This window comes from Mandrillus leucophaeus, unplaced genomic scaffold (assembly GCF_000951045.1).
Source record: "Mandrillus leucophaeus isolate KB7577 unplaced genomic scaffold, Mleu.le_1.0 Scaffold732, whole genome shotgun sequence".
NCBI classification, from domain to species: domain Eukaryota; kingdom Metazoa; phylum Chordata; class Mammalia; order Primates; family Cercopithecidae; genus Mandrillus; species Mandrillus leucophaeus.
In genome coordinates, this window is record NW_012107942.1 from 1,002,378 (window position 1) to 1,015,745 (window position 13,368).

The window sequence follows — 13,368 nt, forward strand, 5'->3', positions numbered from 1 at the left end:
CTCTCCTGCCTAGGCCAACAGTTTGTATACTCCCACAATGACAAGAAGGCTCTCAACAACAGCCAAGTCTCAGGTTCACTGGGCTTTACATTGGTGTATACTTTCTACACTGCCACTCCTCTACTTGCTTATTAAATCTATTTCTTTTGAATCATATATATATTTCCCGGTGCCATAATTTAGCCATGAGCCATCCCTCAAAACTGTGATTTTTGTTTTCGTGCCAACTATTTTTCATTAAAATTTCAAATTCATGTTGTTGTTTTTTTGGAGGTGGGAGTTAAGTGGAGAAAAATATGAAGAGACAAGAAGAGAACGATATGAAGCATCAGGCACCGGTCTTCATCAGCTTTCTGAGAATATTTTAGTAGTCTTTCTCCTGTGAATTTTCTAGTACTCCCTTTACTCTACTGGTTATGTTTGTGTCACAAAAGCTATCTTCTGATTCAACTATGCCTCTATCACCTTGCCTTTGAAACCTGGTTTAATATCTTCTCCAGCAGGTCAAAGGAAACACTAAGAACTGGCTATCCCTAATATACAATGTGACTTAAGCCAAAACCCAGTTCTTCAATACCATCTGCACACACACACAAAAAAGATATGTCCATCCAGAATCTCAGAAAGTAACCTAGCTTTACAGATGAAATTAAGGATCTCAAAAAAGAGATTCTGGATTAGGTGGGCACTAAATAAAGTGACTGTTCTTATAAGAGACCAAACAAAGAAAAGGAGAAGATACAGACACACAAGACAGACACAGGGGAAGAAGGCGATAGAGATTATGGTTACGCTGCCACAAGCCAAAGAAGAGCAGCAGTACCAGAGGCTGAAAGAAAGGAAGGATCCTCCCCTAGAACCTTCGGGAGAAGCATGGCCCTGCCAACACCTTCAGATTTCTGGCCTCTAGAACTGTGAGAGAATAAATTTCTGTTGTTTTAAGCCACCAAGTTTGTGGTAATCTCACAGAAGCCTTGAAAAATCCAGTACACCATCTAAATCACGAGTTACAAACTTTTTCTGTAAAGAACCAGATAGCAAATATTTTAGGCTTTGCGGGGATGGGTGTGGCTATGTTCCAATAAAACTTTACTTACAAATACAAGCAAACAGGATGGATTCAGCTCATGAGCTGTAGTTTGCTGACTACATGATATAAATGATACCAAATGATACCTAGCAACCTAAATTGCACCTATCATGCAAATAATCTAAATCCTATTTTCTATATCCTTTTTCTTTTAAATTTATAATTATGCTCTGTATGACAGGCACCTTCAATTATCTGCCCAAATCCTATAGTTTTGTTTCCAGAATTTAATCTCAAGATACATTTCAGAATTTTTCTTGAAAATCCCCCACCAATCAACAGGGAGTGGAATTAGGGGCAGAAACCCTCCTAGGATTCTCTCATCACTGAGGTAAGTACACTAAGATGTCAGCAAACCTCCTTGTTTAATATCTTGGACATCTCTCATATCTACCTATCTTTCAGCAAGTAATAGGTAATTATCTTAACAGATTTCTTCTTCCTGGACACGAGAACTTGATTTCTCAAACTTGACAATGTCTACTATTTTCCTTCAATAAATAAATATCTTCTTGTGCCTAGAACCGCTATCTGTAAGAACCTTTTATTATTTAATTAGTTTGAAGTATGTTTTCTCCTCTTATTTCACTATCACATTCTTCTACCTCAATCATCTGATCTTGATTTCTTCCCAATGCTATCAAATATACCTTCTTTCCCAAATCATTTCTTCCTTCTTTTTCCTAAGCAACTTTGACTCTATCAAGCCAGCATATACTAAAATGCCCCAAGCTGTTTTACTGTCTCCTCAGCATATATATATATACACACACACACACACACATATATGACTAATCTTCCTTAGACAGGAAAATAAAGGTAAGACATACCCTGCACACCACTGCAACTGTTCTTCTGTGTCCGTACTGTTACGATCTCTAGATGAATACTGCTTTATGCATCCTTCTGCAATGCAGCTCTGTTAATTCCGGAAATTTCCACAGTAAACTCGGTCTGTCAGTTACCATGGAAACTGCCTGCTTCCTGGCACTACTAACAAATGAGTATCTTTGCTGTGATCTAAGATGAGGCAAAAGGAAGAACTGAAAAATGAAAAGTCCAGAAGAATGGCTCAAACACTGTAAATAGAAAATTTCAAATTCTGATATTCATATTTAGTGAACAGAATGTATTAGACAAATTAGATAAGTCTGCACTATTTTGAAGTAGTACTGATTTATAAAATACAAAGAAATGTTTTATCACCACGGAAAAGAGTAACATTAAAGAGGACAAGACGAACATTCATGTTTGCATCACGCTGCTATTGACTGTTTCCTAAGAGCTGATCCTGTGTCAGTTGTACTCAAAGTTTACTCTTAGAACAGTTTTTCTGGGCTATGCTTCTTCAAGAAAAGGTAAGCAAAACGGCCCTAAATCTATAGGCTACATGTTTTCATGAGATCCTTTCCCTGTTTAGGCTCCAATTTCCAGTGACAGCTAAAACCTCTTCCCAAGTATGTAAGAAATTAAGAGTAGTTTAAAGTATAACTTGGGAGCTTTTGCCAAGAGGGTAGCTTTACTAGCATTCTCAGAACATTAGACATAGCCAACCATAATTCCTTCCCAACTGCACTTTGAAACAATGCTAGATTTCTATAATATCACATACTACCAGTTTGCTTCCTAATTACCAAGCATCTTTTAATTTTTGCCTGTCCCTCCTCTTCTATCCAACCTCTAAATGTTAGATTTTCTTGGGGCTCAGCCCTGGACCCAATTTTCTCATCAAAATACATTCTCACTCTCTATTCCTAGGCAACTCTTTCATCTATATGCCAGCAATTCTCAACTTTTTATCTTCAATCTACAACCTCACCTCTGGCACCAGACTCATATTTTCAACACCACAGTATGTGATACATGCACAAAAGCACAGACACACATGTACACATACACATACATATATACACTCACACTATATATATATATGTTTTGATATCACTAATAAAATATGTCACACGTATCTCAAACTTAGTATATCTAAAACTCAATCTTGCCCTATGACCCCCATTTATGGATGCTCCATACCCAGTAGTCTCCATCACAGTGATCGCAGCTGAACCCATAAATTCAAGCCAGAATTCTACAAGTCACTATATATGAACATCTTCCTCCTTGTCATCATCTATAAATTATCACCAATATTTATTAATTACTTCCAAAATTTCTTCACAGCCTCTACCTCAACTGTCATCAATTTAATATTATTAAAGTCATAATAGATGACTATTATGCTTTAGCTATATTACCACAGCTTTATCAGGTCTCCCTATATTCTTACCTCCTTTCAATACATATGTCACACAGCAGCCAGAATAATTACTTTAGACTGTAAATAATCAGTTTAGATTGTAAATCACTCAACTGCTTATAGCTCCCCACTACACTTTGGATGTCATCCAGTTCTTTATCTACAAGGCCCTATATTATGTGGCCCATCTCTCCATATCTAACTGTCTCTACAACTTTAATCTAAATTTGTTTTTCCTTTCTCATTCAGTCATCTTCCATGTGAACTGCCATTCCTTCCATTCCATGACAAGTTGAATATTTCCCACCTTGGTAATTTCAAATACATGCTATTCCTTCCACTTGGAACACTCATCAATCCCTCCCCCAAATCTAGTAAAATTCACTCAGGTTTAGAAGCCTTCACTGACTACATTTTCACCACCCTCCTTCTAAATTAGGCCCATATTTCATTCTCTCATTAGCACCTGGTTCTCTTCCTTTAATAGCATGTAGGTGATTATAATTTTATACACACACACACACATCTTTGTCTACCTCTAAATCTCAAGCTTCATGAAGTAACAATCACATCTCTTTTTTCAACATGAAATACCTATGCCCACACCATAGTAACTAGCAGAAGGCAGACATTCAACAAACATTTGCTAAATGTATGAAAGAACACGTACTGGATTGCTTTGGTTTCTGGCAACTATGACTTGCTCCCAAAGCTTTGATGTTCTCCCTGGACTCTATGAGATATCCCTACAGCCATTCTCCAATTCCCCTTTTCTGGCATCCATTCAAACCCCAAGGAATACACCTCTTATATCTGACTTCTGCAGCTCCTCAGTCAGGAAAAAGGTTCATCTGTGTAAACCTGCAGTGCTCTCTGTACCAGTGGTCCTAAGAAGAAGCAAATTTGCACCCCAAGGTTCATTTGGTAACGTCTGCAGACATTTTGGCTGTCACAGCTAGTAGGGAGCTTGTGTTACTGACATCTAGTGGGACGCCACTGAACTAAACATCCTACCATGCACAGGACGATGGCCTCCCACAACAAAGAATTTTCCAATCTAATATCTCAATAGTAACAAGGTTGAGAAGACACAGCTACTTCCAGTCTCTCCTATGACAAGGGCTGAAAATTACCAATCTATGAAGAAGTAAACATTGGTTAATTTTTAAAAGTACATTTCACCAGCACAAAGTTGTCCTCTAAAACATTGTTTTTAATTAAACAATGAAAATAATCTAAATAGCTATCAATAAGGAAACATAATACACCTATACAATGAAATGAATACTACACAACTAAGAATAGGATATGTGCGTGGGGCACAGTGGCTCACCCCTGTAATCCCAGCACTTCAGGAGGCCAAGGCGGGTGGATCACTTGAGGCCAGGAGTTCAAGACCAGCCTGGCCAACATGGTGAAACCCCATCTTTACCAAAAAATACAAAAATTAGCCAGGTGTGGTAGTGCATGCCTATAACCCAGCTTCTTGGGAGGCTGAGGCACAAGAATCACTTGAACCTGGGAGGTGGAGGTTGCGGGGAGCTGAGATCGCATCACAGCACTCCAGTCTGGGCAAGAGTGAGAAAATCTCAAAAAACAAAAAAGAAGAAGAGGAGGAGGAGGAGGAAAAGGGTATGGGTTAATTCAGAAATATTTTCAAGACGTGCTAAGTTATTAAGTCAATAAAAACTCAAGCTACAAAAAAGTGCAGAAAAAAGCTGCTATTGTGTGCAAATATTCTTTAAGGATCTATATAAATTATTATGTATTCTGACATATAATAAGCTTTTGTGCAAGGCATTTTACATTTAATAGGGTTATCTTTGGAAATAAATATTAAGGGCACGAAGCTTATTTTTTGTTTTATAACTTTCTGCACCAACTGAATTATCTTACCAGAAGCAGGTACTACTGATTTTTTAAAGGGTAACATGAACTACCTGGATGATAAGATAATGGGCCATTTTGGCTTTCTTCTTTATACTTTTTCTGTATTAAAAAAAGAAAGAAATGTTATTTTTAAAGCACACTGAAAACATGTCCCCACACATTTTAGGGAACTCTAGCTACTTAGGGGTACACTATACCTGATGTGGTGCAACAGATACTCTAGATTAATCCTCAAAAGAAACTTGATAACCTTCTTAAAAATTTCACTCTTTTGAATTTTTGAGAAGGGTTCTTCCAAACATCATGAAAAGGGAAACCACATGGGCAGAAATAAAATTGATCACAATATTGTTCCACAGGCATGAAAGCTGAATTCAATAAAAACACAGTGTTCACATATGTATCAGGTCATCTAAATTGTTGAAATGTATAGGTGCTTTGAGAACAAGGACAGAAAACCACAAATACTGTTCAGAGAGACTAAAAAAACTATCAATATAATTTTTATTGTTACTGGCCGGGCACAGCGGCTCAAGCCTGTAACCCCAGACTGTGGGAGGCGAGTCGGACAGATCACCTGAGGTCAAGAGTTTGAGACAAGCCTGGCCAACATGGCAAAACCCCGTTTCTACTAAAAATACAAAAATTAGGCCAGGCCCAGTGGCTTATGCCTGCAATCTCAGCACTGTGGGAGGCCGAGGTAGGCGGATCACCTGAGGACCAGCCTGGCCAAAATGGCGAAACCTTGTCTCTACTAAAAATATAAAAAACTAGCCAGGCACAGTGGTATGGGCCTGTAATCCCAGCTACTCGGGAGGCTGAGGCAGGAGAATCACTTCAACCCAGTAGGCGGAGGTTGCAGTGAGCAGAGATCGCACCATTGCACTGGGTGGGTGAGCGAGACTCCGTCTCAAAAAAAACCCAATAATAATAATAATAATAATAATATATGTATATATATTATTGTTATTGTTCTGGATTGCTTTTTAAATTGAGGCATCATTTACATATAATGAGATGCACAAAACATAAGCATATGTGGCTCAATGAGTTTTGCCAATGCAGGCACCTTTCTATTTCACAAAATATAGCAAGATATAGAGCATTCCATCACCCCAGAAAGTTCCCTGGTTCCCTGGTGCCATTCTTGTCAATCTTCTCCAGAGGCAAACACTGATCTGATTTCAATCACCAGAGATCAGTCTTGCCTCTCTTGATTTCACAGAGATAGAATCAGTATGTTCTCTTTTGTGTCTGGCTTCTTCTGCTCAGCATTTTCAGGGATTCATCAATATGGTTGCAGGTGTCAGTATTTTCTCCACTTTACTGAGGAAGAGTATTTTATTAAATAATATACCACAATTTGTTTCTTCATTCTTCCATTATTGAACACTCTGGTTTCTTTCTAATTTGGAGGCTATTCCGAATAAACTTTCCATGAACATTCACTTACAAATCTTTCTGAGACTGTTTTCATCTTAGGCAAATAACAACAAGTAGGACTGCTGGGTCAGGAGGCAGGTGCTGATTTATTTTATTAAAAACCTAGCAAAGAGTTTTCTAACGTGACTGTACCATTTTCTGTTTCCTCAACAATACAGGAAAATTCTGCTTACACCACATATTTGCCAAGATATTGCCTGGTCTTTTAAATTCTAGCCCTTCGGGTGGAGGTGTAGTGGTATCACCTTTTTGTTTCAGTCTGCACTTCTCTTATTACTAACGTTCTTACGGCTGTTTCTCACATACTTATCCATTCCAATACCTTCTTTGTAAACTGTCTATCAGAGTCTTTAAACCATTTTTTAAAATGGGTTGTTTGGGCTGGCCCAGTGGTTCAATGCCAGTAGTCCTAGCACTCTGGGAGGCCGAGGCAGGGGGATCACTTAAGGAGAGTTCAAAACCAGCCTGTGCAACATAGCAAGATCCCACCTCTACAAAAAAAATTTTTTTAATGAGTCAGGCGTGATGGAATGTGCCTGTAGTCCCAGCTACTCTGGAGGCTGAGGCAGGAGGATCGCTGGAACCCAGAAGTTCAAGGTTGCAGTAAGCTATAATGCACTCCAGCTTTGGTGACAGAGATTCTGTCTCAAAAACAAAAAAGTAAACTGGCTTGTTTTGAGTTGTAGTTCATTATACATACAAAAGTCCTTTGTCAGATATATATACATTGTGAATGTTTTCTTCTCTCTCTCCCTCCCCCTACCCCTCTCCTCCTCCTTGCTCCCCGCCGTCCGCCCCGACAGAATTTTGCTCTTGTCACCCAGGATAGAGTGCAGTGGTGCGATCTCTGCTCACTGCAACCTCCGTCTCCCAGGTTCAAGTAATTCTCTCGCCTCAGCCTCCCAAGTAGCTGGGGTTACAGCCATGCAATACCACGCCCAGCTAATTTTGTATTTTAGTAGACATGGGGTTTTACCATTTTGGTCAGGATGGTCTTGAACTCCTGACCTCAAGTGACCTGCCCACCTCGGCCTCCCAAAGTGCTAGGATTACAGGCATGAGCCACCGCGCCTAGCCTTGCCTGTTTATTTTCTTTAAAAACTTTTGATGAGCAGAAATGTTTAATTTCGATACAATCCAATTTATTATTTTTTAGTAGTTTCTTTGTCCTATCAAAGAAATTTTTGCCCATGCCAGACAATAAACATATTTTGCATGTTTTCTTTTAGAAGCTTTATAGAGTTTTTGCTTTTACTTTTAGGTCAATAAATCATCTTGAGGTAATTTTTGCATATGGTGTGAAGTAGAAATTAAGATTTATCCTTTCAAACCTTTTTCCAGTTTGTTCCATCACCATGAAAAGCCTATCTTTTTTCCCATTGAACTGTACAAGCATCAAAGTCAAAAATAAATTGACTATACATGTGTGTTTGTCTACTGGACTTTCTATTACATTCCATTGATGTATTTGTTTATCCTTAATATCCTTCCACCAAGCCTTAATTACTGCAGCTTGTAGGTTGTACTTGTAGGCTGATCGTGTTACAGTCAACCTTGAAATCAGGTTGTTTTAAGTCCTCCAACTTACTGTTTTACAAAATTGTTTTTGGCTAGGTCCTTTCCATTTTCATACATATTTTAGAATCAAAATGTCACATTATACATATTTTAAAAGTCTGATGGGATTTCACTGAATCGATATAGCAATGTAAGAAGAACACACATCCCAGATGAATAAAAGAATAATAAACTGTCTTTCCTAGAATGAAAGAGTGGTTTCTAGATTGAAAGAGTCCACTGAGAGCAAACTACAAGGAAAAAGAAAGGTAAGGGGAGGAGGGGAAGGAGGGAGAAGACTGGGAAAAGGGAACAGGGGAGGTGTACGGGGGGAAGAATGCAAATATATCAAGATTTCAGACACTGGGGAAAAAGAAAAAGCCCCACAATAAATCACAAAAGAAAAAAGAGGTTACATACAAAGGTTCTCGAATCAAAGTCACATCTAATGTTTCAAAGTAACCATGGAAAACAGAAAACATTGTCAAAATACAAACACAATTCTGGAAAAAAATTTCTACCCCAGAATTCTATACCCAATAAAACTGCTAATCTATTATGAGGGTTATTTATTTAAAGACATTTTCAAGGCCAAGCAGTGATTCATGCCTGTAATTCCAGCATTCTGGGAGGCCGAGGAAGGAAGACAGCTTGAGTTCGAGACCATCCTGGGCAACACAGCAAGACCCCGTCCTCTACAAAATAATTCGAAAATGAGCCAGGCATGGTGGCACATGCCTGTAGGGCCAGTTACTCAGGAGGCTAAGGTAGGAGAATCACTTGAGTCCAGTTGTTCAAGACTGCAGCAAGCTATGATAGCACCATTTACTCCAGCCAGGGAAACAGAACAAGACCCTGTCTGAAAAAAGACAAAGGCATATTCAGGCACACAAACACCAAAAAGCTTAAGAAATCGTTAAAAACTACTAAGAAAGAATTATTATCTCAGGAAGACTTAGAATATACACTCTACCAAAATGAGAGTGGGAACGCGAAAAATAAAACAAAAAGATAAAATCCCAGAAACAGAGAATCAGAATCAGGCATTCACAAAACAATGGCAACAGTCCTGTGAAGCAGGCCTCAAGTATAACCACTCCAGATTAAAGCAAGAGTATGGCTAGATAGCTAACTCAAAAAAAAAAGGTGGGGGAGGAGAGGGGAAGAACTGAGTGATCAACTGATGTATTTAATTACGTTCAGAGAAGATTCACAGTGAACCATAAATGAGGCGGTTATTAACTCTGGGGAAAACAAATTTGCTCAAGAACAATAATATAATCATACTGTTACTCGGTTGTAGATTAAAAAAAAAAAAAAAGGCCGGGCGCGGTGGCTCAAGCCTGTAATCCCAGCACTTTGGGAGGCCGAGATGGGTGGATCACGAGGTCAGGAGATCAAGACCATCCTGGCTAACACGGTGAAACCCCATCTCTACTAAAAAAAAATACAAAAAAAAAACTAGCAGGGCGAGGTGGCGGGCGCCTGTAGTCCCAGCTACTCGGGAGGCTGAGGCAGGAGAATGGCGTGAACCCGGGAGGCGGAGCTTGCAGTGAGCTGAGATCCGGCCACTGCACTCCAGCCTGGGCGACAGGGCGAGACTCCGTCTCAAAAAAAAAAAAAAAAACACTGAAAAAAAGTTACCTTTATATAGAAAATTTCCTTAATAATAGATAAAAGTTTCCAGAAACATACATACTACAAAGGCAAAAGGTCTTACAATATTCTGATTGAAATCAGAACTCAAAAACATAACTGCCTGATTAGAAATGGTTGGAACACTCATCAACAGCTAAGAAGTCAGCTATATCTTCAAGGAACAGCACTTGGAAGTACTGTTGGTTAAAAACCCAGGGCTATCTTCTAATGTCTGCCTCGGTCTCTGATTCAAGAACAAAGACAATTTATAATACCAAAAGCACACAACTCAACAGCATGTATCATTAATCTATGCAAATATATATTCCAGAATTAGCATCCACTACCTCAGCTATAAACATCCAGCTTGAACGGAATGTGAATCTCAAGGGGGAAAGGGCCCACAAAGAGAATCAGTTCTACCACTTCTATTACCACTGCTACCTCTGTAGAGAATCACTTCTCCAGTGAATTGCTGACTTACGGAAATGTACCACAGCTTCAGGTACGCTGAGGTACAATGTGGGACTAAAGATAAGATTGAATATCCCTAAACCGTAACTTTAAGTACAATGATGTAAGCTTTAAAGATTATCCCAAACACAGCATCATTATTTACTAGAGCCAAAAGGTAGAAACAACCCAAATGTCCAACAACAGATAAATGGCTAAACAAAATGCTGCATACACATAACTATAAAATAATAATTATTCACCCTTAAAAAGGATGGAGAAAGATACATTCTGCAATATGAATGAACCTTGAAGACATTATTTTGAATGAGATTAGCTAGACACAAAATAAATATTGCTATGATTCCACTTATAAGAGGTACCTAAAAAGCAGTTAGATTCACAGAGACAGAGAGTAGAATGGTGGGTGCCAGGGCTAGGAGGAAGGAGAATAAGGACTTACTGCTTAACGGGTACAGAAGTTCAACTGGAGAAGAGGAAAGAGTTCTAGAGATGGATGATGGTGACAAATGCACAACAATGTGAACGTAATTAATCCCAACGAACTGTATACTTAAAATGGTTAAGATAAAAATTTTTACTTTATGTGTATTTACTACAGTAAGAAAAAAGATTCGCAGCAGTAGCGCCAAACCAGTCACACACACACACACATGCACACACACACGCCATAGTATTTAACACATTTGAGATTAAACAGCATCTACTAATACACACCCATAAATACTTCTACCATTACTGCTATTTTGTAAAAGTGTTCCACCACAGAAATGTAGATATTTCATAGTATCATGATTGCTTCAAAAATTTCAGAGATAGAAAAAACCTTCCAAATTCATGTAGATTAGAGGTATTCACACTTAGAAATTCACCAGAGACGTCCTGGGACTATTCTGGGGAATGAAGGCAGACAACGCTACAAGCTCTCTCCCACCTCACAAACACGTCAGTCAGAGAAGGTCCTCCTTTATCTTTTTAGCCTATCAGTCTTGTAGATGAGACTTTATTTAAAGAAAGTAGTGCAAAGCTGGCTTAATTCTCTCCCCTCCCAATTCATTACATAAAATAGTGTATGCCGCTATTCTAATTCAATGCCTAAATTGAAATCAGAATTAAGTGATAAAGTCAAGGTCACAGAGATAACGACAATGCAAGGATAGAAATCCAGACTCCTAAATTTCTACCCATTGCTATTTCTTTTAAAAAACAAATTTTTATTGTATTTTTAAATAGAGACGGAGTCTCTACTCCTACACAGGCTGGAGTGCAGTGGCACACTGTAGCCTCAACCTCCAGGGCTCAACTGACCCTCCCACTTCAGCCTCCCAAGTAGCTGGGGGGACCATAGATGCATGCCATCACACATGGCTAATTTTTTCTATTTTTGTAGAAATGGGGTTTCGCCATGTTGCCCAGCCTGGTCTCAAACTTCTGGGCTCAAGCAATCCTCCTGCCTCGGCCTCCCAAAGTGTTGGGATTGCAGGTGTGAGCAACTGTGCCCGGCCTCATCATTAATTCTAAGACAGCAACGTTTAAAAGACAAAGTTCTCACAATTTAACCAACAGAAGAAGAAATTCTAAGTTTTAAGATAAAGTTCTACTGAGAAGGCTCATCAAGAAATATGAGGAATATTAGTTATTAACTAGGGACTTTGAAACCTCTTTAAACTACTCCTAGATGTTCTATAGCACAATTAAGTGTCTGTTTCAATGCAATAAACAAAGATATGGGAGATCCTAGAGATCCTTTTGGTCTAAAGAGAGCCCTTTAAACTTAAAACGTGTGGTTCCAAAACGCTTAAGCCCCAAAATGTTATCTGCATTCATCACTATTTATTTCCAGTGTTAACTTTTAAGCTAGTGTTTCTTCTTGACAATTGTGATATGTTATGAAGATAAAAGGGCTGTTCTTTCAGAATAACAATTGTACTGAATACATTCTAAATGATTCAGTACACTGAGAGCACTCAACCATAACTCACCATCATGAAAACACAGAATGTTTACCAGAATATCTACTTCTGTTTGTCAAATTCATATACACAACATGATTTTGACACAAGCCGGCCACATTTATAAGAATATCCCTAGAGTATCAAAAAGGCTTATAGTGTCTAGTAGAATCCAAACCTGATGAAAATCTAAAAGGTAGCCACACATTTTTCCTTTGCTCTTTCTTTGTACTCTTTGGCTATCCAGTTCAATCTTTCATTTTAAAAGCCAAGGGGCAAAATGTTAGTGGGTACAAGAGTCTCTATTATAATATGCACTTTCTGTCAGAAATATTTATAATTTTAATCAATGATAATTAAAAATCAAGGTTTCCTGTTCAGGTTGTCTCCTTATCCTCCAAGAACCCCCCCCAAAATCCTTTTTTTAAGGAAATAAGCAATAAACAAAAGAATTAAATTTCCAAATGCCTGAGAGTAGATAAAAATGTATCACAAAGAAAAACTAATTGATTTCAAGAGAAGGAACTCTAGTTTAAAAGACTGATCAGTTAACTGCATAGAATGCAGGACCTTGTATAGACCTTACTTCAAACTATTAAAAATAAAAAAACTAATGAGGTCATCTGCTTATTTGATGATATTAAAGAATTATTTATTCTTCTAGATGTAGCAATGGTACTATGATTATGTCTTTAAAAAGCAGCTCTTATCTTTTATAAATGCATACTAAAATATTTATAGATTGCATAACATCTGAGATTTGGTAAAAACTAAGGGGTTGGAGGAAAAGATAAAACAACAATGGCCATGCTACTAACTGCTGAAGCTGTTAAAGCTGATTGACAGTAAAGACAGATTCATCTACCACTTTACTTTTACTTTTGCAATTTTCCATAATAAAAGGTTTAAAAATAAACAGAGAGAAAAAACTATAACCTGTAACAGATGGTAGGAGGCAGACATGCAGTGAATATGAGAGATAAATCATGGTCCCAATAGAACCCTGGATCAGAGAGAATTCATGGTCAGAAGAAATGAAGGCCTAGAAACCGGAGTTAATTAAACTTCTT

The 13,368-nt window shown here is 38.2% G+C and overlaps 1 protein-coding gene across 2 annotated transcripts in view; it reads right to left on the reverse strand.

The window, feature by feature from the left end:
• Positions 1 to 2,113, reverse strand: part of MAP2K4 (mitogen-activated protein kinase kinase 4) — a 72,501-nt gene extending 70,388 nt beyond the window's left edge. Inside the window, exon 1 of one of the 2 annotated variants that reach the window (XM_011965677.1) lies at positions 1,921 to 2,113. The gene's annotated coding sequence lies outside the window, so the exon portion shown is untranslated. The remainder of the gene's footprint in view (positions 1 to 1,920) is intronic. The other variant, XM_011965678.1, reaches the window with a different exon arrangement.
• Between the last annotated feature and the right edge of the window lie 11,255 nt (positions 2,114 to 13,368).